Below are 23682 nucleotides of genomic sequence, written 5' to 3'. Positions count from 1 at the left end.
CCTGCTGATAGTTGGTCTAAGGTCTAGTCTACTTTCTGTCACCAAATTGTCCGCACGTGTGCCCGTCGACATAAATAGCGCCCACAGTGTAGAGTGTCGTACCAAGGACAAGAGATGCCGCCTTAACCTCAGTGGCGTTTGTCAGGATATTTTTTTTTTATAAGCGATGCCTCATCATAATCAATTTAATTGGAATAATTGTCCGATTTAACAATTAACACTTCATTTACATTTACAATTAAACGACATGTCACTCCAGCTCACAGAGCCGGATAATGAGCATCCCGATGCTTTTGTTCTGCGATACACAATCGCCGCGGTGACGTATAAGTATGTTTACATAAGAATACAAACGCATGCACAAACACACACGCAAAGCCAGAAAGAGTTAAGCGCATCAAAACAATTGGCCTAGTTCTGTCTTTGTCTCCCTCCTCCCGTTATCGCTCTCTCTCTCTCTCCTTCAGCTCATCACGCTGTCCGCAGATGACAGGAGGCATTCTTTGCTAATCCCCCTCCATTATGCATCCATGTGGAATCTGAAGCTTGCTCCTTGCATGCAGAAATTACATTTTCAATGTCCGTGACCCATGGGTGGGTTGCTCATTAGCTCGGAGTTGTCTCCATTTCGCTCTTTAGTTTGCTCGATTCCGATCATTAAATGCTAATTAGGTTTGAAACATGAGAATTTTTTTCGGGCACATTTTTTTCCCCCTTCGTTCAAGTTACACGATAAGACTCATTCACTAATCCAAGTGACAAGATCGGTAGAAATCGGACATCATCGGCACTCAATCAAAATTGGGTAGTACGGTCCAGGTCTGAACATTTTTAGGATGGAAAAAAAATGCATCCGGATGCCAAGCGATATTTTTCAGGATTTAATAGAAAATGACATCATTATAATGTCGCTAACGAACCACCAACATTTTTTGCACGTTCTACCTCTTTTTAAGGTCTCATTTTCTCCCTCAGGTTAAAGTCTCAGCAGGTAAATCTGCAGGCTTAACTTTGCCGTTCACTAAGAAAAGTGAAGATTGCTTGATGCATGCAGATTGTAGAAAGCGCTTCGCAAAACCCAAATCATCACTCAACACTCAAATGTCTTACTGACAGAGGACAGGATAATTGCATCTTCACAAGCATGACAAAAACTTCACCTTCATGAAATTAAAAAAATAAAAATAAAATGTGTGTCATCATAACCCTCTAAGTAATGTCTTTTTGAAATGATCTTCATTTTTAATACGACAAATACCACATTTAGAATTAAAAAAGACCCCCCCATTTCCTCACCTGCTGTAAAAAAAAAATAATTCTATACACAAATTCCAAACGGAATAGAATGATTTAATTTTTATAAATGACCACAATGCACTCATACACACCAACGCACGCATGAAATATGAACATAATTTCTCTTACTCGGATGGCACAGGAGTTGCACTTACACCAGCACCGAAGCTTTACATCATAATAACTGCATCAAAACAACAGATTTATACAATATTATGAATCATAAAACAATGAATAAAAATTATTTCATTTTATTGCAGAAAGTAAAAGGTGCAAAATAACATTTTTGGCGCCTGAATAAATCAAAAGTGAGATTTTTCAAGACGTGAGTTGTAGATCTTATTGATACCGTCGTATTAAATAATTTAGCCCCATCCCCACTGAGTATCGCATCGACTCAAATGAATTTCTTTAGTTTCAATATGTGTCATTAGTGGCAATCCACCATATAAAAAAATATAGATTAAATAAAAAAAAAAAATTGATAATCACCGTTGACATTTTTGATTCTCATTGAGTTCTTCTTTGAAATGAAGTATTACACTTTTTGGTTTTTCTTATTCTGATTGCTCTGATCGCCACTCATCATGCAGTGTGTCGACGAGGGTGAACAGAGTAAAGCGGAAATGAAGGGTGGTGGAAGTGGTTGTGTATCTGAAAGCTGAGGATTCTTTTGGGAGATCACATGAGCACCTCCCATCACAGATGTTCTTCTGATTTTGCTGCATAACATCTCAAGAAAGCTCAAAGCCAACTTTTGGCACCAAAACCACTGCTAGTTTTCCTGTAACGTCACAGCTGTCTATTGATCCTGAGCCTGGTATTTCATTGTTGCATTTTTAATCACGATTCCTTTATTGCATTACTGAAGTCATTTTAGGGTTCTTACTTTGATGCGAGAGTAAAATTTTTGGGGCAGGGTTGTATATGGAATATCGACATTTTTCAGATTTATTTGCAAGAATTTCTCACTGAACTCCAAAATTATCAGAGGTTTGACTTGACCACTTATATCTGGGGTCTTCAAACCTATTCCTCAGCGGCCTGCTCTCCTGCCTGTTTTCTATCTCTCACTGTTGCGACGCACCTGATGACAGGCAGGACAGCGGTTCTCAAGGAACAGGATCGAAGATTCGGGGGCCATCAATCCTGTTCCTCGAGGGTCGGCTTGGTGGATGTTTTCCCATCTCTCCCTGTTGCAACACACCTGATGACAGGTAGGACAGCGGGTCTCAAGGAACAGGATCGAAGACCCCGTTAAAATGTTAAATCAGGGGTCGTCAATCCTGTTCCTCAAGGGTCGGCTTCCTGGATGTTTTCCCATCCCTCCCTGTTGCAACACACCTGATGACAGGTAGGACAGCGGGTCTCAAGGAACAGGATCGACGACAACGTTAAAACGTTAAATTAGGGGTCGTCAATCCTGTTCCTCGAGGGTCGGCTTTCTGGATGGTCCTCCCTGCTACAGCGCAATCGTTATCCATCATCTGCAAACCTTGGTTTGGGAACAGGATTGAAGACATGGTACGTCCCATTGAGTCAGGATCAAAAATTTCAGGAAAATATGTGAATTTTACCCAACGGCTAGTGTATATCCGAGCTAGTCCTGACCATCACAGCCGCTAGCAGACAAGTGCGCTGTTACTCTTACACTGTAAATTGTCCGTTGTCTACCAGGATCTGAATGAATTATTGCCTATGACATCAACATGGCAGATTTCTGCTTCACGTGTTCACTACAGTTGTAACATACGTACCGACAGTACCCTTGACGAAGATGACTTTGCTTGTGAGAATTTGTTTTGTTGCCAGTAAGGAGAAATTTAGCATGTGCTCTTCTGCACGGTTGAGTGAGTTTCACTCCTGACATGAGTTGATTTGCAATTGCACATCTCTTTGCAAGGTGCACAAAATATATGTATCAATGAGCTTGCATGCTTTTCTGTTCATGGGCATCATTTATTTGCAGCTGTCAGACATAACAGGTGTCCTGCTCACATTCACAGCTGCAGGACAGGACAGTTGAGGGTGGTGGGGGGTATTGGGAGGAGTTATGGATGTGTTTATGTGCTTTTCCCTCCCCTTTCAGTCAAAATGCATTGAGAGCTTTATATGAAAGCGTCCTCGCGAGGTTTAAGCCAGTGGACATTTTTAGTCTGATTACAACTGGAGACATAATGTGTTTACACCGAGATGGCGAGTTCTGGATTATGGTACGGCGGAGCGCCGTGAACAGATTAAAAAACTCAAGATCTTCAGTGACACCAACATGACCTTTACAGATGTGGAGAGCCGTAACGGCTGATGAAATCAGTGTCATCAACCTACGAAGTGGTTTTTATCAACTTCTCGCTCTCGGCTTCCTTCATTTTGCGTTTATTTGTATTAATTTATAAACATTTAGCTGTGTTTAAAGTGAAAATGAATGTGTATTTTATTGGGGAAGCTTGCATTTTTTTTTTTTTTTTTTTGATTGAGAGGAACCTCTGAAATTTTTGATCATTGACCTTTGGGAGTTTTAGGAGTGGACTTTTATTTTTTTTTTGGCCCCATTTTTTTTTCTTCTTCAATTTTGTAGTGGATGTGAGAATATAAATCGTTTGTAGTGGTGATGATGGTGAGGCTGCAGCTGATGATGATTATCATGGACATTGCTGATAATGCAATATTGTAGTTTGCCACGTTCAAGGTCTTAGCAGTTTTTCTTTCTTCTTGTTTCCAAATTGACACTGCAAATATGGCGATGCCAATTCCTCAATAATGTATCCTAAACGAGGGATATCGGTTATAATTGACGTATAGGCCACTTAAATTCGTATATTCTCAACTGTGCCTCATTGTAAAAATCAAAGCTACTATTGCAGCACGCATAGCTAAGCTGAAGCTTCCACATCCCACTGTCCCCCTTCAAGTGAGTTCTTTTTGATGTTGTATAGATCTGCTGCCGGACAGCCTTTGAACCACTGAGAAACTGCAATGGATTACTGGAACGGATATTGCAGTCAAGTCTCTCTGGGCTTGCTTGAACATACTGTGAGAAGACCATCCAGATCTAAAATGTTATCGAGGTACCAGAAAACGAACAGATCATTTGTTGGAGGAATTCAGGAATAAGTTCAGCGCAGGAAAGTTCAGGTGTGTCTTCTCTTAAATCCGGCTTTCGGTGTTTAGAAGTATGCCTGGGTGCAAATTGAACCTTTGCATGTGTGCGTGTGTGCGTGTGTGTGTGTGTGCATCTGTCTGAGGAGCTCTGCCAATCTGTGTTGTGAAACCTAAATTGGGCAAGGGAATGCATTTTGGAGGACACAAGGTGAGGTCAAAAAGGCACAATCATTGTGCCAACCAAAAATCAATGTTTATTCCAGATTTTTATTTCCCCGTTCTTTTCATGAAAACTTGACATACTCAGTTTTGCCCCTGAAGCTGATTCGTAGTATGAATGAAGCCCATTCATTACATTTTGGATTAGATTAAGTCGTGTAAATATATCAAATAGAAGTATGCGGTTTTTATTTATTTATTTTCCCATCAATCACACGCTGATTTTCACTATAGGCGGGTCGTATCGCCCGTGAATAGCGGCTTTAGAAAAAAAATTAAACAACCACTGCGGGCAAGTGACAGCTGGAAATGAGTAATCATTTTCACCAGAGCTCACGTGACGATGTGTCTGGCACATTTTCCCCTTTTTTTTATTTTTTTATTGAGCTTCTAATTTTAAGGCAAATTATCCCAGCTCGGTCACTTCACTCCACGAAAAAAGTCCTTACACTTTATATCCATACAAGGTTAAATAGGAGCAGGCCGTTCTGCTATTTCATCCCGCCAATCATCCTGCATTAATCACGCATCAAATTTGGATCTGGGTTATAGTTTGGAATTTTTTTGTGGCAGTTTTTCAATTCAATTAGTTTTAGTTAGTTTGTTAATTTGCATTTGTTTTTCTTTTTTTTTTTAATGCTTCGTTGTATTAGTTTTGGCATTAGTTTTATTTATTTTATTATTTTATTTCGTTTTATTTATTAACTACAATTCTCCGGCGACTGTTTGGCCTTCCTTATTCTGTATAGTCGGTCAATTGTACCAAAATAAATACATTAGAAATGAACCTCAAGATTATTAATTGTTTTCGTTCATTTTATATATGTTAGGCGTAGTTTCAGTTAGTTTTCCTCTTGGAAAAAAAAAAAAAACATTTTTGTTTTTATTTTATTTTTTTCGTTTTCACTAACTAACCCTGACACTAATCACCTGGTCTCGCAATTTTTAAATTGGCTCCAATAGGCCTCGCCATGTCCGCGTGAGTTTGTCCATGTATTTACAGCCGTGGCCACCGCAGGCTGGATGATTTTCTCGCCAAAACTGCTTGATTTAATCCACCAACTCTGTCCTCTCAGTTCCCTTGGAGGACAGCCTAAATCCTTGTTTACCCCCCAAAAAACTCATCTGGTTCCACATTAAGCTTGTCTCTCAACCGGAGCACCGACTGTCTGCAATTAAATTAATATGATACCTTTTGCTCTCACCATGCTGAGATATCACAACAGATGCCATTCTGTTGGTCTGATGGTGTCAGAGCGCACAGATGTGCTCCCGTGCACACATGGCGGTCCGGCCAGCCAATCTTTGATCTGATTAACATGGCAGTGTTGCGGTGTCTTCACAATTTATTATTTTTTTTATGCAATTTGAAACTTTTCCTGTGTTTTTTTTTTATTTTATTTTGTTTTGTTCGTAGTTGTCTGATAAGCCATTGGAAATTTTAAGAAGCAGAACACTTTTAATTGAACCACTTTCACATTTTGTGTAGTCCTTGAGCTCAACAATGGGAATATTTTGTATCCCTTTAATTTGTGACAATTTTGCTTCATTTATGTGAAAGGGTAATTGAAGCTGAAACTTCCTGAAATTCCGCTCTAAAAACTGCCTAACTTTGTGCCTTTGTGTTCTACAAGCTTTGAACCCGAGTATATTTATTTCCCGTTTCTGTTCAAGTCTTGGGCAAACTTTTTTTCCCTTCCGTCTATTTATGATTTCTAGTTTGTTGTTCCCAAACTTTGTTTTGCGGTTCTTTCCTCCCAACGTTTCCGTGCTTTTCCTTCACCCAATGCTTGCACTCATCTTGTTTTCCTGAATTTTGTTCCATACATTGCTAAAATGTAGAGCATACATCCCTTTTTACAGAGACTCATAATACCTTAGACCAGGTGTGGGCAAACTACGGCCCGGGGGCCACATGCGGCCCATTAAACATTTTAATCCGGCCCGCCGAATTTAAAAAAAAAAAAAAGCTAAATGAATAAACCTTATTAATGTTTTATTTTCTGAATACTGTGGTTTTCAAAGACATATATATTGTTGTAATACTTTTGTTCACTTTCATTTAAAATTACGTATTTTTTTTCTCCTATAGTGAGGTTACCAAAACACTACATCCTTCTTCTCCTGGTCCGGTCCCTCTGTCAAATTTTAGAACCCGTTATGGCCCGCCCATCAAAAAGTTTCCCCACCCCCACCTTAGACTATACCAAATATAAAAATATTCATGCTCATAATCTGGAATCAAACGCAGGAAAGGACCATACATCTATTAATGTGCAGTGATCAACAAATGAGCAGCACCCAATTGATTTCCCCTCTGGCCATCAATAAATGATTATTCTGTCTGATAATCAGATGGCCTACCCAAACATGTTTTTTTTTCTATTATGGTTAATAGAGCGGTATAAACTCTTTAATCTCATTAAATGTATTTTTTTTTTAATTCTAAAATAAATAGATTTGGGATTTTAAACGGGTGAATTCAGTTTGAAATTCCTCATTGCTGTTGAAAATGAAAATATCACCAGTGCATTAAAATTGGAAAGCGCACCCATTATGTTAACAATTTTATGACCTGTCGTAAATGTGTTATTACACTGTGGATCTGCCAGTATTAGACGCAGCGCGCATGGCCTCAAATGATCATAAATTGCCACCCAATTGAGCTAAAGTCGCCATTATCTGCTCTTATTTTACTTTGCAAACTTAAGAAGAACAGCCAGACGTCTGTTTACATGACACGTGAAAGCAAATGTTACTGTTTTGATCATTCATTTAAGCATGTCTAAATGCAACCCCGGGGTCTTAATTGTTGGTGCCATGAACTAGTCTTGGCTCCAAAAGACTGCGTCCACTTTTCTCATTGCGACTTGGGCTGGCCGAGGTTTGAGAAAGCTTGTCTAATTACTGCCCTTGTTTTTAGACTGCAGCCCATCGAGTGCCCCGTGGCTTAAAGGATCATTTGTCACGCCCTGCTAAAAGTATATTTCTTCTCTATTAAGTGCACTGTCTTTCCCTTCCCGTCTTTCCATTCATCACGAGCCTTCTATGGTTTCTTTGAACCACTTTCAGATTTATTGTTTATTTGTCATTTGTTCCAGTAATTTTGCAGCAGCTCACTTGATTTGATTTTCGGAGGTAACCAGTTAGTAGAACTGCTCAAAAAAAAAAGATTCATGTGTATTTTTTTTTTCCCGTTCGGACTCTTCCGTTAAAAATGTAGATGATGATGTGACGATGCGAAACGGTCCGCCCACTATAATACAGACGATTAAGAGGTGATATAAGGGCAAGGGTGGCGAAGCAAGACATCGCAAGCTCTTTTCATGCCGGGCACAAAAAGAGAAGTAAAAAAATAATGATAGAGAGTAAAAATGATTACTTATTACCCCCTTGACTCCTAATCCAGTTTACAATAGTCCTCTTCACCGAAGCAATTTTACTTCAAAGCTTCTGAACCGGGGCCAATTATGTCGCATCTGAGAGTTCCTTTCCAAACTGAAACAAAAAAAAAAAAAAAGTTGTCAAAGAGAATTCTAATTCATTGCAAGTTGGACTGAGAAAATATCACATTTTAACTGCTTAGTGAACTACAGAGAAAGATTCTCCAGAATTCCATATTGCTGTCCATTGTATGGAAGGAAGCTCTTCACTAGAAGCACAACTGTTGTCTACTGGAGCATACCGTACAAAAAAAAACATATGGAATCGAATAGCTTTATTATCATTGCAGATTGTCATATACGCGTGCGGCCTGGAAAAGAAATCTACATAATTGCTCCTCACACTCATGTGCACATAACATCGACACACGGCGATAATTCATAAAACCCGACTCAAATTTAATGGCAGTGAAGCACTGTCATAAACGCTCTCACACAGAGCAGTTCCAAAGAGTAAACTGCATCCAATGAGAAAGACAATAAAATATCGCATGTAATATGTTGTTCGATGACATCGTCGTGTTCATTACGAGGAGAATGGGGTCGCTGGAAATACACAGCAGAAGGCGAGCGCTCGTCTATCCATACAGAAGCAAGAAATGACATGCTGGATTTGTTTCAGAAAGTTATTTGAGTTTTGTCATTTTAATTGGTTAGTTTGTAATTTCGTTTGAAGTTTTGTTTTTTAATCTGAGTTAGTTTTCCGGGCAGCTTCGTTAGTTTTTATTAGATTTAGTTGTTTTTTTTGGAAAAACATTTTCAGTTTATTTTTTAATTAGTTTTCTTGGCAGGTTGGTTAGTTTTTTTATTAGATTTATTCATTTATTTTTAAACAGTTTTAGTTGAGTTTTAATTCATTTTCATGGCAGCTTGGTTAGTTTTTATTAGTTTTAGTTTTGTAGTTTTTTATTGGAATTAGTTTTATGATTAGTTTTTTTGTTAATTGGTGTTTTACCTGTGGCGCAAGATCAGAAGAACATCACGTTCAGTATTGTGTAGTACAAAATCAAATAAATGTAATTTTTAAACATTTTGACAATACAGGCTACAGTTTAGAATTTTAACAGTCCACGCATTTTGAATTAAAATAATTGCCGTGCTTACCACTTTCTAAAGTTAGACGTAGACTTGCATGCATGTGACCTAATAGAGCCAGAATGCCTGGTTTGCCAAATTGCTGGTGTTCATTTTTTTTTTTTTATTTCATTAGTTTTCATTCACTAAAATAACCTTGGTTACCACACATCTTTAATTGTATTATATAGATGTAAAAAAAAAAAATTGGGACAATACTGTGCCCCGAGAAGCGACAGTGACAGTGTTTGGTGTGTGTGTTGCGATGGGGTTGAGCGAGTACAGCAGAGAACATCCCAGGAAACTCCGCAGCATAATCTTCTCATTCACGGCCGATCGGTTAAGCGTGTGATGTGGTCACGGGTGTGACTTCACAGTGTGTTTGTGCACAATAGCCCCGACCGTCACCGTTTGACACCACCTCTCCACCTCATCCCCTCCATCCTTCACCTCCCATCTTTGCAATCGACCCTCACCTTCCCCTGAAGTCCCTTCACCCCAAATTACACTCCATCGCCACTTCGCCCTCATTAGCGCTTCTTTCCTCAGTATTCTCCGCTCTGTGTCGGTTCAGAGATCTGAAGATGAAAGTGACCTCATGTGGAAGGCAGAACCAAGGGAGGGTTGGGAGGTTTCTCACTGAGACTGCTGAGGTTTCTCTGCCCCTGGCCGTGGGAGGAGATTTGTGTGTGTGTGTGTGTGAATAGGTGGCTTGTGGGGTGGGAAAGGGCTAGGGGGTTGGGTGCTGTGATCCAGATTCTGCTGATTGTAGGAAATTATCCCCTCTAATTTCACCTGCAACTCTCAGAACAAAGGCTGAGGCGAGGGAGAGTTTCAGTGGGTGATCGGAGGAAGGATGATGCGCAAGAGAGATGGCGATTATGGACACTGAAGAGGGAGAGGATATAGCAAGAGAACCATGTTGAAGACGGTCATTGAGAAGAAAGGTTGTCGTGATAAAGCCCACGACTGCATGTCCACAAGGATTACACACACAAATCACAATCCTGCACCTATTTTCCCTCTTCTTTATCTTTACACCCGACTAGAGAGTCCCGTTTGCCGAGTTGGCCCAGATGTATCCTCTCACTTCCGCTCGGATCCTGGTTTCCCCTCTCCTTCTTGATAGTCTTACCCGCACACCGTGACTATCTCCCATTCACAGCAGAACCACGACAGGATTAGAGGAAGATGGTATGGGGCGGGGGGGGGCGGGGGATGGAATACAGTCAACTAGCGCCCCCTGCAGTGCGAAGGCTGCAGCAGCCTCCCAAATCTGCAGCCTCCTTGAAAAGACAACAGCAAGGACATTGGTTTTTCTCATTTGTCTGACATCATGAGGAAAAGATGGCACAGGGAGTAGATGAACCCTGGCAGCCATTTTGCGATGCCTTTAACAAACTGCGAATGCACTTAACACAAAAACATGTTCAATCTTTTTTTTTTTTTTTTTTTAGTATTTATTTCAAACATATATACTAAAAAAAAAATTGGAATGTAACTTGTGATTGATAAATTTGCTGCAGGTGCGCGTATTGCTCATGATATCTTTTGATTAGGCAGTAGTAAATTTAATTTCAAGTAACGTTCCTTTCTGCAGACAAAAATTGCTTAGCAGAACAGATGATGATGATTTTTTTTTTTTTTGGGACGACCACAGATTAGTTTTTAGATTATCTGAATTTTTTTTTTATAAACCAATGATTTTATAATGACTCAGATCATTTAAAATGAACTAGAAATGAGCACATCAAAATAAATGTATTATTAGTGTAACTTTTAAGAGATTTTATTAGGACGGTTTTTCATACAACACATTAATCCTCTCAAAGGCCGAGCATCCCTCGTGTGATTTTTAACATCCACATTCGAGTCAATCAACGTGTATTCCAGCTCATGTGAAAGGCCTTTGGCATATTTGGTTACAGTGAAGAAAGTGGGACACGACAGCACAATCCGTTGTCTCTGTTCCACATTTGAATTCCAGCGGCAGTTTCTTTATTTGCGAAGAGAAACGACAGCCGTTTTTAGTTCTTCCACAGTCCAACTCTCTTGCGTCTGAGCTTTCGTGTCGAGCAAGCCGCAATTCCATTTGGCATGTGAGGAAACATCCTGACACATATACTCACGCAGACGTTGGCTTATTACACTTTCTTGCCCCCCCCCACCCCCTCGCCATTAATGAGCTGGAGCCTGTGGGTGTGAACACTGTGAGCCAACGCAAAGTTAACTCCAAAAAGAGGAGAACATTTTAGCGCAGGCAAAGAATGAGAAGCTGAACGACACAGCGCGAGCTTGGCAGATCTACACCGTTTCACTGCAGAGGTTTTAAAGCCTCTAACATGATTTCCCTCATCCTATTAAACACATAGCTATGGCTAGTGAGACTGTTAAGTGTCGGAGCGAGCGAGCGAGGGGGGGGGGGGGGGCAGAGTGTGAAAGATAGAATGGGAAAATGAGAGGGAGAGATTAAGTGGATGTTGAATGTAGGCAACAAATCCTCATCCCGCTCTAATTTCTATCTGCGGCCGAGCCACTCTCGATTTCTCTCCATCATCTCTTGTAAATTGGAAGGGATGACCTTTTATTGTTTGGCCGGATCTAAATCCTCGCACACACACACACACACACACACACGGACAGACTCACGTATAAGAGCAAACCGTTCTCCCTTAAAAATGTCCAATCAACCTGCCATGCATTTTTTTGGAATGTGGGAGGAAACCGGAGTACAGGAAACCCGCGGGGAGAACATGCAAACTCCACACAGGAAGGCCGCAGCTGGAATCGAACCCACGACCTCTGCACTGAGAGCCCATCATGCTAACCAGTCGTCCACCGGGCCGCCTATAGATAGGTCAATAATGTGTAAAAATAACCGACCAATCGTAAAATATTTTTTTTAAATAAACTCAGTCGAAATTGTTTTTTTTTTTTTTTTTTTCAACCACCAAAAACCATTTGAAATGAATTCATAATGATACGATTCAAACATAGAGCGAGACGTTTAATTTTGGTAACCATTCAGGAGTAAAGAAAACACGTAGCCATCGCCTACAATTAAATTCGGGGACTAGAACGCACTACTACTGCAAGCTACAATCTTATGTGGCAAATAAAAAAAAAATCGTTTATGTTCAACAAAATGTCAATGACAATCTTTCCCTTCGTAAATGCAATGCTTGTTTTATCTTTCTTAAATCGGTACAGTATTGTTGTAACCGGCGATTGCACCCTTCTTTTTTTCCCCATCTTTTATAGCATGACTGAGTGTGGTCGTCAAGCAATCACACCCGTTAATCTCTCCATCTTGCTGTTTCCCTAGCAACACAAAACATTGTATAGGTACCCTTGAGGAAGATACTGACTCCCCTCCGCTCCTGATGTGTCATCACGCATGGTGACTCTTTCCACATTGTGTCTATGTGGCATTGATGACGTTCTTTTGGCCATTTCTTGAATGAGCTGAGCGCAAGACGAGTGACGCAGTACCAACCTGGACTCACACTGATGTGAAATGTCCTCCGATTTTCAGCACGGGAGATCATTTCTCAGTGACTTGAGCCATCTTCTGCGATAGGGTTGTCTGATAATGTCTGTGCCGCAGTGCCTCTAATTTATTTAACTCTCACTCTTGCAGACAGTTGCAAATCAGTTCATTTACTCGATCGACCCTTGAAAACCCGCAGATGTCTCTGGTTCGCCACCAGCACACAAGTCAAAAGTAAACGAAGAGACTGCATAGCAGAATAATGTTGCCCAATTACACTTTGCGCTTGTATTTGTTCAGTAATCATTTTGATTATAAAAAAATTCAAACATTTCATTTTTTTAGTTTTTTTTATTATGTCATAATGATACACTTTCTCTGATAATAGTACCAATAGAATTAAATAACTGATTACAATTTGCATGAACTATTGTTCAATACATTAAAGGTGGCCAAAGCCATTAATTTAATTATATAAAAAAATCATGAGCATCGTTTGATAACAAATACAAAGAAGATTGAGAATGTTCAGGTCGTTTTTGTTTTTTTAACACAATAGTCATTTATTTGCTTAAAGATGTAGTAGCAATTACGTGCAGCAGAGGGCGCTGTTTCCCTTCAACTGGAGGAAGCGCATTATCGCCTCACGAGTGCATCTTTGAACTGGATCTTGAGGCTCACCTTAAATCTCTTGTGTGCGGCAATGTTGCATAAATTAGCTTCTTTCACTTTCCTGGGTGTCGTCTTAGCGTTGCAAATTTCTCATTCAAACCCATTTGCCGGGTTCACAAAACATGCATTTTCTGTACTGTTTTTTCTTCTTTTTTTTTTTTTTTTTGCTTACTAGTGACTGAGCCTCTTGTCACAAGGGCCTTGTGCCCATGGTTACCACATCTATCTCTCATCACATCTATGATGGAGCCTGGCATTCAAACTGGGGCTGTGCTTGCAGATTTAAACATCCCAGCAAGTCTTGCACCTCATTTGAAATGACTCTGAATGTTGAACGTTTTAAACCAGCTGTTTGCGGAAGCACCATTTCGACAAAGGTTCTGGGACACCAGCCACATAAGTGAATGAAGATTTTATTTGATTTTTTTTCTAGTCAATCCACCCATGGCTGCAATAGAGAAAAAAATATCTTCGTATGACACATGAGTCTGCGCTACCAAAACGACTAGAAATACATTTTGGGGGGTTTAGTATTTATCCCCCATTCCACATTTTTTTTTTCAAATGTCCTTAGTGTTGTAGTGACCCTTCACACTTGTTCATGAAGCCATAATTTTGCACATGAGAACTTGATTCCTCACAAGTCCCTCTCTGCCATGGATACCAGATCCACACGTAACGATTTAGTGGGAATGCTGAGAATATCCGACCAAAATTGACAGCAAAGTCACAAACAAAACTGGTTGGGAACAGGCGGCGACGGCGATAAGGAATAATGCAATCTCATCAGCGCTCCATTCAAACTTCATGGGCTACAAATGATGTCACGACCTTGCCATCCCGGACCACTGCTATCAAGACTGTCGATTTCCCAGAATGCAGAAAAGAATCGAATGTACTATTTGACAAATCGAAAAAAAAATAGTGCAATTCTATTTAAAAAGGATTTAGGTGCTGGCAAGTTCTATGACTATTATTTTTTTTTCTTTTTATGTACCATCTGGCCTAAGAACATTTTTTATCTTCACAGATAAACTTTGTGTGTCCCATATTTTTATATTGTAACTGTGAGGCTAAGCGGGTCAGATAATGGATGGATGGATGGATGGATGAAATTTACCCTTGTACATTATTACCCGGCTATATTTTTTTATACACTTCCCAAACTTTGATTGCAACAACAGGCACTGATGCGTCGAAGTGGAAGGGGGGAAAAAAAGGAACAGTATTTATTTACAGTTGTTTTGCATTGGAAATGACCCTTGAAAAATAATAGTTCATCCGGCTTTCTCTTCGCATCTGCAAGACACTTTATTTTGTTCTTATTGTTGAGGACAGATGTCACATTCTGTTTTTCAATTATGATTTCTCATACGTGCTAAAAATATATATTTATTCAATGATAGAAGTTATTTTTGATCGTTCGATTTGTATTTGCTCACTTAAAAAGAAATTAACCTTTTGATTTTTTTTTTTTGGTAACATAAATATCAGTTAAAAAAATTATAGTATTAAAGTTCTAAAGTAATATTCATTTTATTGATTGAAAAAAATATTTGACCCCTGCAAGCAAAATCTGAAACTCTGTCTCTCTCTCTAGAAAAAACAATTTTAAAAAAGAAATAGATATCAGGAGATCAATGTAAGTCAGATTGACCATGGCCTTAGTTACTTTTCCCACCGCGCCGCTGATTCCAACAGTAAACATGATAGTGTGATGTTTGGGGCTGCTTTGTGACTTCAGGACCTGTACGACTTCTGCTCTTTACCGACAAATCCTGAGGGAGAATATGAGACCAGCAGTTTGTGATTTTTGAGCTGCAGTACACTTAGGCTCTACAGATGGACAATCACCAAGTCAACTTCTGAATATCCTAAAAAAACAAAATGCATTTTTTTTTAATTCTAAAAAAAAAAAAAAAAAAATGAAGTGGCCTGGTAAAAACCAGGACTTGGCTTTGATGCTGTGGCATGGCGTTTAAAAGAGCATTCATGCTCGAAAACCCCTCCAGTGTTGCTGAATCAAAGCCATTTGTTTCTGTAACAATTCTCAAAGCCCGCCTCCATAGCCAGGGATGATGACTTTGGTTTTTCACATAATGACGTCAGCAGAGTGTCACCGAGTTATGCGTCGGACCTCCTCGTCATGACAACGAGCTTGAAATATTGAAGCAGTTTTCTATGAGAGCGAGAGAGGGAAGCAGCGTTCATGGAGAGCAGTGTGTAATCTCCGCATCCTTATATGTGCATTAATGCTGCCATTATAAAGCCATGAACATCCACAACGTTGACGGTGATCCAGTATTTGAGAGAATCTGCTAACTAGCGAGAGGGAGAGAGAAGAAGAGAGGGTGAGCGAGTGAGCGAGCGAGGGAGGGAGAGAGAGAGAGAGAGAGAGAGAGAGAGAGAGCCCCCACGCAAGCGCGTAAAAAAAAGGAGCTTGGAGCTTTTTTTTTGTGGGGTGTCTATATCACATATGAAGCAAGACTGATGTGAGTTTTTTTTTAAAGGGGGCCTGTCGGTCCGATGCATGGAGACGCTATTCTGGATAATGATCGGACCAGAGAGGACGTACAGAACCCCGCGTTGACTGCAAACAACGCGCAATTTTGACGCCATTGCATTGCGCGTCCATTTGTTGTTGTTTTTTTTTTCTTTTTTTTTCCCACCAGTGCGAATTAGTCACTCGTTAGAATTCCAACATTTAAAAAAAGTGTTATCTTTAAACATATCAGCGTGTTGTCTGAGCGGAATGAGAGGAGGCGGAGGAGGAAGAGGAAGAAGGGGCTGCTGTGCTTTTTTTGGGGGGGTGGAAACGCCGGACGGAACCCGGGAAGGTGTGCTGCTGCTGATGTGCGAATGCCTGCGAGTCTCCTGAGAAATAATCACGTCCGCGCAAGAAATGGCCTAGATTCAAACACCAGAGGATCCTAAAGGGACTTGAACTCGGTTCGGAGCGCCGTCATCCTCCGAAATGCGCTGCTTTTTTCTGAAGGTAAGACATATGTTGAGCACCATCAACCCCCCCCGGTGAGACGTTTGCGGACTATCTTGGATGTTCATGTGTGCGCAATCCGCACCGCTCTGTTGGTGACTTAGCACATTGCGCACGTCTAGTCCATCTTGACGCACTGTCACCATTCGGGGGGAGCAATGGGAATTTAAGCGCGAATCACTTTGTTGTCACAATGCACGGATCGAGTCGTGCTTTTTTTTTTTCTCGTGGGAAGCTCAGCTCGGCCTTGCCTGTTGATAAAGTGTCACATCTTAACAGCAGCCAGCTACTTCGTGCATTTAGTACCCAGTCCTTGTCACTACTACTAAATGGCGATGTCTCTTCTCTTTTTTTTCTCAAGTCTTTACCATTCCATTATGTAGGCATATTATCATTATGCATTTATCCCACGTTGTTTGATAAGAACACACGAATCAATCATGTCAATCAGAACCTGTCAGAGCTCACTTGGTGATGGTGTGTTCCCTGGTGGAAAACATGATAAACTCCGAGAGTGACACAGTGAAAACACATTTTCTCACAGACACCCAAAGCCAGTGTCCTACAAGATCCAGACAGGGAATTAAATGCACAGTCGCTGATGATCCAGGGAGGGCTCCATTAATATTCAGTGGTGGTTGGCCAGGGCTTGCTTAATGGTAGACAACAAGACCTCTGTTCTGACAGGTCATTGATGAAAATGGTATAGTTCAAATTTCAGAGGATGAAGTTGCTGTTTGTTCCCCTCGATAAATGCTCGTTTAACGGAATAGGCTGTATTGTTTAACCACCTTAGTTTCAACTTACGGGCCCAGAATCAGCATTTTAATGACTACAAATTACATATAAGCGAAAAAAAAGCCCCGGAAATACAATTAGCATCTCTGTTACGAATGTATTTTTTTCCCCATGAGTTCTCAAACCAATGCGGCTAATGTTGTGGTTAGTTACCTTAATCGGTCCTTTCCCTGAAACAAATACAACACACCACCGAGAAACAAAAAAAAAAGCACAGCATGAAAATCTGTCATAGAAAATGACATCTATTTAGGAAATATGTGGGAAGTGTCTGGAAAAGGCTTGTTTGAGACGTGCCCTCCCCACAAAACAAATTCCGTGTATCCTGTCTTATTGATTGACTAACTGTGATTATATCCACAGATGAGAGCGCAACCTCGTCAGATTTCAGTGTTCGTTCCATTCCCACGGTGATGTACAGTGTATTTAAACATACAAAACAAACCACTTGAACGGCAACGACACCTACGTGAAATGTTCATCTGCATACTTGCTTTGTGCCGTCGACTTTGTCCCGCACTTCTATTGATTGGAGAAGGCCATGAATTTTAAAAACAAGGCACACATCATAGATTTGCTCGTAGATGAAATGGGCCCTTTATCTGCTCTCCGATGCTGCATTACTATGTGGTTTAATGGAAATTTTCAATTTTAGGACCAATGAGCCTTGTTATGAGATAAAAATGTAGCGGTATTAAAAAATATACTGTCTTAGCTGCTTGGCCTGCTGGCTGTTATGTGCTGAAAGCGAATGTCCATAAAGCACCTGCATGGAGCACGTGTTTCATTCATTTATCTCTTTGTTTGTTCAAATGTTTGAAGTATGAGAGGGAAAACTCAAATCATAATGCCGGAGAGGTTCTAAAAAGGATGCGGTATAACCTGCTAAGTCTTCTTAAACGATGATAAACTTTCGTTTCGGAAATGTCGGGAATGCCATTGAGCACTGACGGTATAGCACAATTAGCGCTTGCATTCTTTTTTTTTTTTTTTTTTTTTTTTTTAAATATTTTTGGGGGAATATTTTTGCTCCAATACATTTTTCTCCATTTTTAAAATATTTTTTCGTCATGCATCTAGTTAGGAAGTGTCTGGTCCTATGTGCCCCCCCCCCACCCGCCTGTAGCACTGATGAAAAATTGTTTTCCCCAGCCAGCGCTCAACTCATTCACAACCAGCTGAGTTCTTAAAATCTTTTTTTATCTTTGACGCCTTTAGCCGTCAATGGCAGTAAATAAGTTAACTTGTCCATACCTAAAGTTGTGAAACAACATTAATATTACAATTTTGTAGCAAGATTCCCCAAAGGTTACACATGCACAAGTTAACTGAAAAGTCAAAAAATTCTCACCCCCTTACGAAATAAAATGCAAATTTTGAGGTGAATCTCTAATAAGACGGTACACTAAAACCTGCATTTTTTTTGTTGTTTTTAATGTCTTGTCGAGTATTCTAATACTGTGAGATGGCTTGTTTTCTGTTTGTATGATCGTAATCCTGTTTTTATATGCGCTTCCGTACACAGCCCCCCCCCCATCATCTCTGAAGTAAATGTCACATCACTATGAGTTGTGGGCCAGTCACTCAATGGCATGACAGATACTGCATATCAAGAATCGAGAAAGTCTCCACGTGTCCTCGTATGACCGCTCGTTGGGCTCTCGGGAACCTTCTTGAAAATATTACATTCGCGTTGCGTTTACAGATTTGCAATGAATGCAGAATCAGTTCCGTGCACGTTTCCGTATTTTGGAGTCGCTCGGAGTTGATGCTGCTGATGCATCAACACCCCCCCCCCCCCCCCCCCCCCCATGGGAGAAGTTTCTGCCAGCTATTGTATGCTACATGATCTTTTTTAAAAGCAAACTATGTGCTGAATTAATGGCACAGAGTCTGTCATGGGGATTTGGACATTTACATTTCTCTGTGAAGATGTTCCGAAAAAGAAAAATAGAGGAGGTTCGAATGACCCAGTCAAATCACGACCAAGGAGGAGAAACGTAGGAGAGCTTAACCCGACTCGTTACTGTGAGTGAAGTGAAGCTGGAGAAGGACCAGAGCAAATGTCATGGTAACCATGTTGTGTAACCTGTTTTGGACAATCTCACATAACGCGACCATGAGATGAGCTTAGGAAAAAAAAAAAAAAAAAAATCTCACCAAACCTACCAAACAAAACAAAAATCGAGCTTTGCCCTCTAGTCATCAGACGTGATTCATTCAGCAGCTTTTTTTTTTTGTCTATTCAGTGAGACATTTTTTTTTTTTTTGCCAGTCATCACAAACCTGATTCAGATGTAACAATCGGTGATGTATTTCGATGACGCCGATGGTGAGTACCCACCACTTCGGCAGTCGTTAGGTAGACTACGTAGCACTCGATAGTACTTTGAATCGTCTTCCTTTGCTTCCTTTTTATAAATCAGATTCAATGGATATTACAAAAAAGTGTGATTCACTGTAAAAGTTTTACAATTGAAATACGTTTTCGGCGCCTTTCTGGCGACAGTGATCGAGAGAATTGGTCCATTTATTTTGCTCAGTCACAAGCTGATTTTATGCATTGCAACCAAGTGCATGTCAGGCAAAATTATTCAGATAGACGCAAAGGCTGACTCTACTCTGCATTAAATATAAATTAAATGGTGGAGAGGATTGGAAGAGACAGTGCCATCTGCTGGATGTGGTCTGACACTGCGAAAATAATTTCTCCCTATCGTGTGTTTGGTGTGTCACTCATTATTCACCTTCAAATTGAGCATAGAGGACTTCAGTGAAGTCTGGATAAGATATTTGTATTCCCATTATTTTTATGAATTTTTAAAATAATGCATGCTTATTTCCCGAGTAATCTTGTTTTCGGCATTTATTTGATCAATTTAAACCCCAATTAGTTGAGACTGAGGATGTGTGAATCATGATGAATGAACTGGTTCAAATAGATATTTAAGATACTGTTAACTCTGAAGTAAGTGTTGCAAAGGAATACTGTCTTCGCTTTTTGTGTAAATGTGGTCGATGAGTATCTGAGAAATGTAACACAAGATCACATTTACGCCTAGCGACCTGAAAGTGGTTAAACCACACCGTAATTGAAGTGAAACACATGGTCCCGTATCTTGTTAAAAATAAAGAAACATTCCTCCCACAGACAACCGAGCACTTTTACAATATTACCTCTGATCTGCTTAGCAAAATCAATTTCTTCTAATTAGGGGTGAAATGTGTTATAGATGATTATATTAGAGAGGCAGCGTGGGATTTGCTGAGTGTAATTCAGGGGGATTGAATGATTGGTACGTCAGCCACAGTATAAAACACGAGACGGAATCTGGTGCTCGATGGCAAAGGCAACTCCACAAACACAATTAGTGTACTTGTTAAGACTGATGATATTAAAATAGCTTACGAACAAAGTTAGGAAAATATTTCATAAAATGGCATGTGCCAACAGGCTTGAGATTGCTGGAATCGCTTTTTGTTGTAACGAGCATGATTTGGCAAAAGAATAAATAATTTAATAAAATAAATAAATAAATTAATTAAATAAATAAATAAATAGATAAATAAGTAAATAAATAAATAAAAATGCACAAGTGATTTCTATCAAACGAGCGTATTTCCCCAAGAAATGAGCCATTATTTTCGAAAATCCAGATAAAAATTGTTTCAGGTATTTTCAATGGGGTTGAGGTCTGGGGTGGAGGAGCTTTCCAGTCTGGAAGTATGCTTCTGCAATACGAGTTGAATTTATTTAAAGGTTTTTATAGTTATGGAGGCCACTGCATTTTATTGACTTCTGATAGCATTGTGAAGATCTTAGGTTTATTTATTTATTTATTTATTTATTTTTTCATACATATAAACCGTGAGCATGTTGTATTTCCGTCCGACGCCTACAACAAACGAGATGGCCCGATGCTCTCGATTTTATGAGGCAGGTGAATCTGAGAAGCATGAGAAATTTTTCGCATGTCAATGCAACCCTTAGCAGGGCCAGTGACGAATAATAAAAGCTACTTGGCAGCGCCTCATGCAGACTCATAATGTGAGGAACCCACACGGGGCTGCTTCTGAAAACGGTAGCTTGCTCACTCATTCATACGACGACGGCCTTTTTTTTTTTTTTTTTTTTGCTCTGTGTCAGAACAATACTTTGAAAATATTTGACTAAGTTTCAAATGTCTTTCTAAGATATGTTATATTTTTCGATAACCTGACCAATGATATTTAGCTATTTTTTTTTTCTACATTATTAACCATTGACGGCTGTATAAGACAAAAGTGCATTCATTTTACTAAACAAGCGACCAAAAGCCGCATTAAAATCTCATGCCGTCGTATTCAACTCCCCTCAGAGTAGTACCGTACTGTTGGAGCAAAACTCATGCCATATTTTGGTATACAAATCATCTCACAAGTCTTAGTGCTCTACTTCTACGAACTCATCAGCAATGCAGCAAGCTCATCCCATCTTTCAAGGTATGCGCTCAGTTCAACATGACAGGCCTCTTAAGGCAACATTTAAATTTCAGCAGCTACTTGTTTGTGTGCGCGTGTGTGTCTGATGGAATAGTGTTGCAAAGTATGATGCACCTTCTGAAAGGTGATGTCGGACAAAAGTGCTTCGGTATGACACAGTCAAGCAGGAGCCGGCTTGAGAACGCCATCTTTTTTGGTAATATCGTAATTATGTACATGCCAGTTTTGGTTATTTTATGAGTAATTATATTAGTATGTGCAATTTTTAGGATTTTGTTGTCGCCACAATTATTTTTTTTTCCCGAGAAAAAATGCAAAAAATACCGTGTTTCAAATTATTATGCACAACAGTTTAAAAAATAGGTTGAAAAATCTGTTATCCTCAAAGGCCCAACTGGTTCCATTGAAACATTTGCTCGATTATCAAGATGCATTTGCCTCATAGAAACATTCCTTCATATGCCTTTAGTAGAACAAACCTGTTTGCTCTCTCACACAAATTATTCAAAAGTGCAATAATTGTCTTGAGACTTCCAGTGGTTACATTGCTTTTGTATGGCATCGGACGACTCTGTTCTTTTTCATCAGCGATAAAGTAAGAGCCTTGTTCTTCCTCCTTATGCATAAAAAAACAATGTCACTTGCTAAATAATGTGATGGCTGACTAGGGCAACTCATTATCAAAGTAGTGTGATTTATATTGATCCAAACAAACAGAAGAAACTACGTGTGCCATAAAACTGAAAAAAAAAAAAAATAACAATTGTGTTACTTGACTTAAATACTTTAGACATAATAATTTAACAACACAGCGTGGATGAACAATGAATAGCTTTAGGGCAGTAATTATTAAACACAGTGCATCTAGCACACTATACAGATTAAAAAGCCCCCCTTCAGTCAAGATGCCATTTTAATTATGATTTGTTTTATTTATTTGGTGATTACAATGCAAAATCAATACATCATAGCTTGATGCTGTTGAGCATTGCTAAATAAATAACAGAGCTAGAACACAGTAATTGAATTTCTCATTACTGTCGGAGGATGAAAACATTTTATTAGGGTTCAGAAAGCATTGCGGACTGGCTTATATCGCTTGTCATGCTGCACTCATTGTCACACCACAGTTATAACTACAAGGGGAAAAAAAACAACAAATAAGCGCTCAATGCACGCCATATTTGCTGATGTGCTCATTTGCATTTGCCGGCTTAGTAAACACGAGACCAATACTGTACATTGTGTCTGCTGCTTTCTTCCCAATTAACGTTTCATTGGTCTCAGCTTAATGTTTGATTTACATTCACAATGACATTGATCTAAATGCAGCGTGCATATTCCAAAGTAAGGGGAATCAAATGAGATCAAGTTGTGCTGAATGAGACTCCGGATACATTCCAAGACTGAAATTACTCATGTGGAGAGGTGATTTGTGTTCACCATGACATCATAAAAAACGCTGACCCCGACATGCGGTGAAAAATGCGTTTGAATTTGACCACGAGCACAGTCGATCAATTGCTGATGAAATCGGCCATTTTCAATCAAGGAGCGTTGTAATTAGCTTCATGCGTTCTGAGGGCTGTCAGAGAAGTTTCAGGACTCAAACCCAAACTACGCGTTTTTCCACTTTAGAATGGGCCGCACGATCAGCTTCTACAAACAGACCCAGCTCGGTCTGCTTCATTCAGTGTGAGAAAAGGTGAGACGGACCACTTGTTGTATTTTTGACTCTTCTTGATTGCACTGTTGCTTTAAGAAAATATTTTAAGAAATGACAAGTGGGTGTGCTTTCAATCCAATATTGACCAAAGAGTGCCATCTAGAGGGCACATTAAGCACAACAACTGCTTCATGAATCATGTTGAAGCCTTATTTTCCCATTGATGATTACCGGGAAGATTGAGTACACGACACTGATCGGGGCAAAAGCGGATCTTCCATGACAGGGTGAACGCATGAAGCCACTTACATTAACGCTTCCAACATGTTTGTCCTTGATATAATATCGCTGAGCCATCATTTTTTGGGTCGTGATCCAGATTGATTTTGGCGGCCAACACGCTAAAATCTTTTATCTTTACTAATGCACACATTACATAGCACTA

General features: G+C 39.8%; 1 protein-coding gene across 3 annotated transcripts in view; it reads left to right on the top strand.

The window, feature by feature from the left end:
* nlgn2b (neuroligin 2b) overlaps positions 1-23682 on the top strand; it is a 71652-nt gene that overhangs the window by 7767 nt on the left and 40203 nt on the right. The window contains exon 1 of one of the 3 annotated variants that reach the window (XM_088279787.1): positions 4350-4431. The exons of 1 other annotated variant lie outside the window; for it this stretch is intronic. The gene's annotated coding sequence lies outside the window, so the exon portion shown is untranslated. Of the gene's footprint in view, positions 1-4349; positions 4432-15493; positions 16292-23682 lie in introns of those variants that run through there. One more of the 3 variants, XM_088279785.1, reaches the window with a different exon arrangement.

This window comes from Idiotropiscis lumnitzeri, chromosome 17 (genome assembly GCF_059441095.1).
Source record: "Idiotropiscis lumnitzeri isolate Australia: NSW breed Sydney's pygmy pipehorse chromosome 17, RoL_Ilum_1.0, whole genome shotgun sequence".
Classification (NCBI taxonomy): domain Eukaryota; kingdom Metazoa; phylum Chordata; class Actinopteri; order Syngnathiformes; family Syngnathidae; genus Idiotropiscis; species Idiotropiscis lumnitzeri.
The sequence above is the reverse complement of the archived record's forward strand: the minus strand, read 5'-3'. Positions and strand labels throughout refer to the sequence as shown.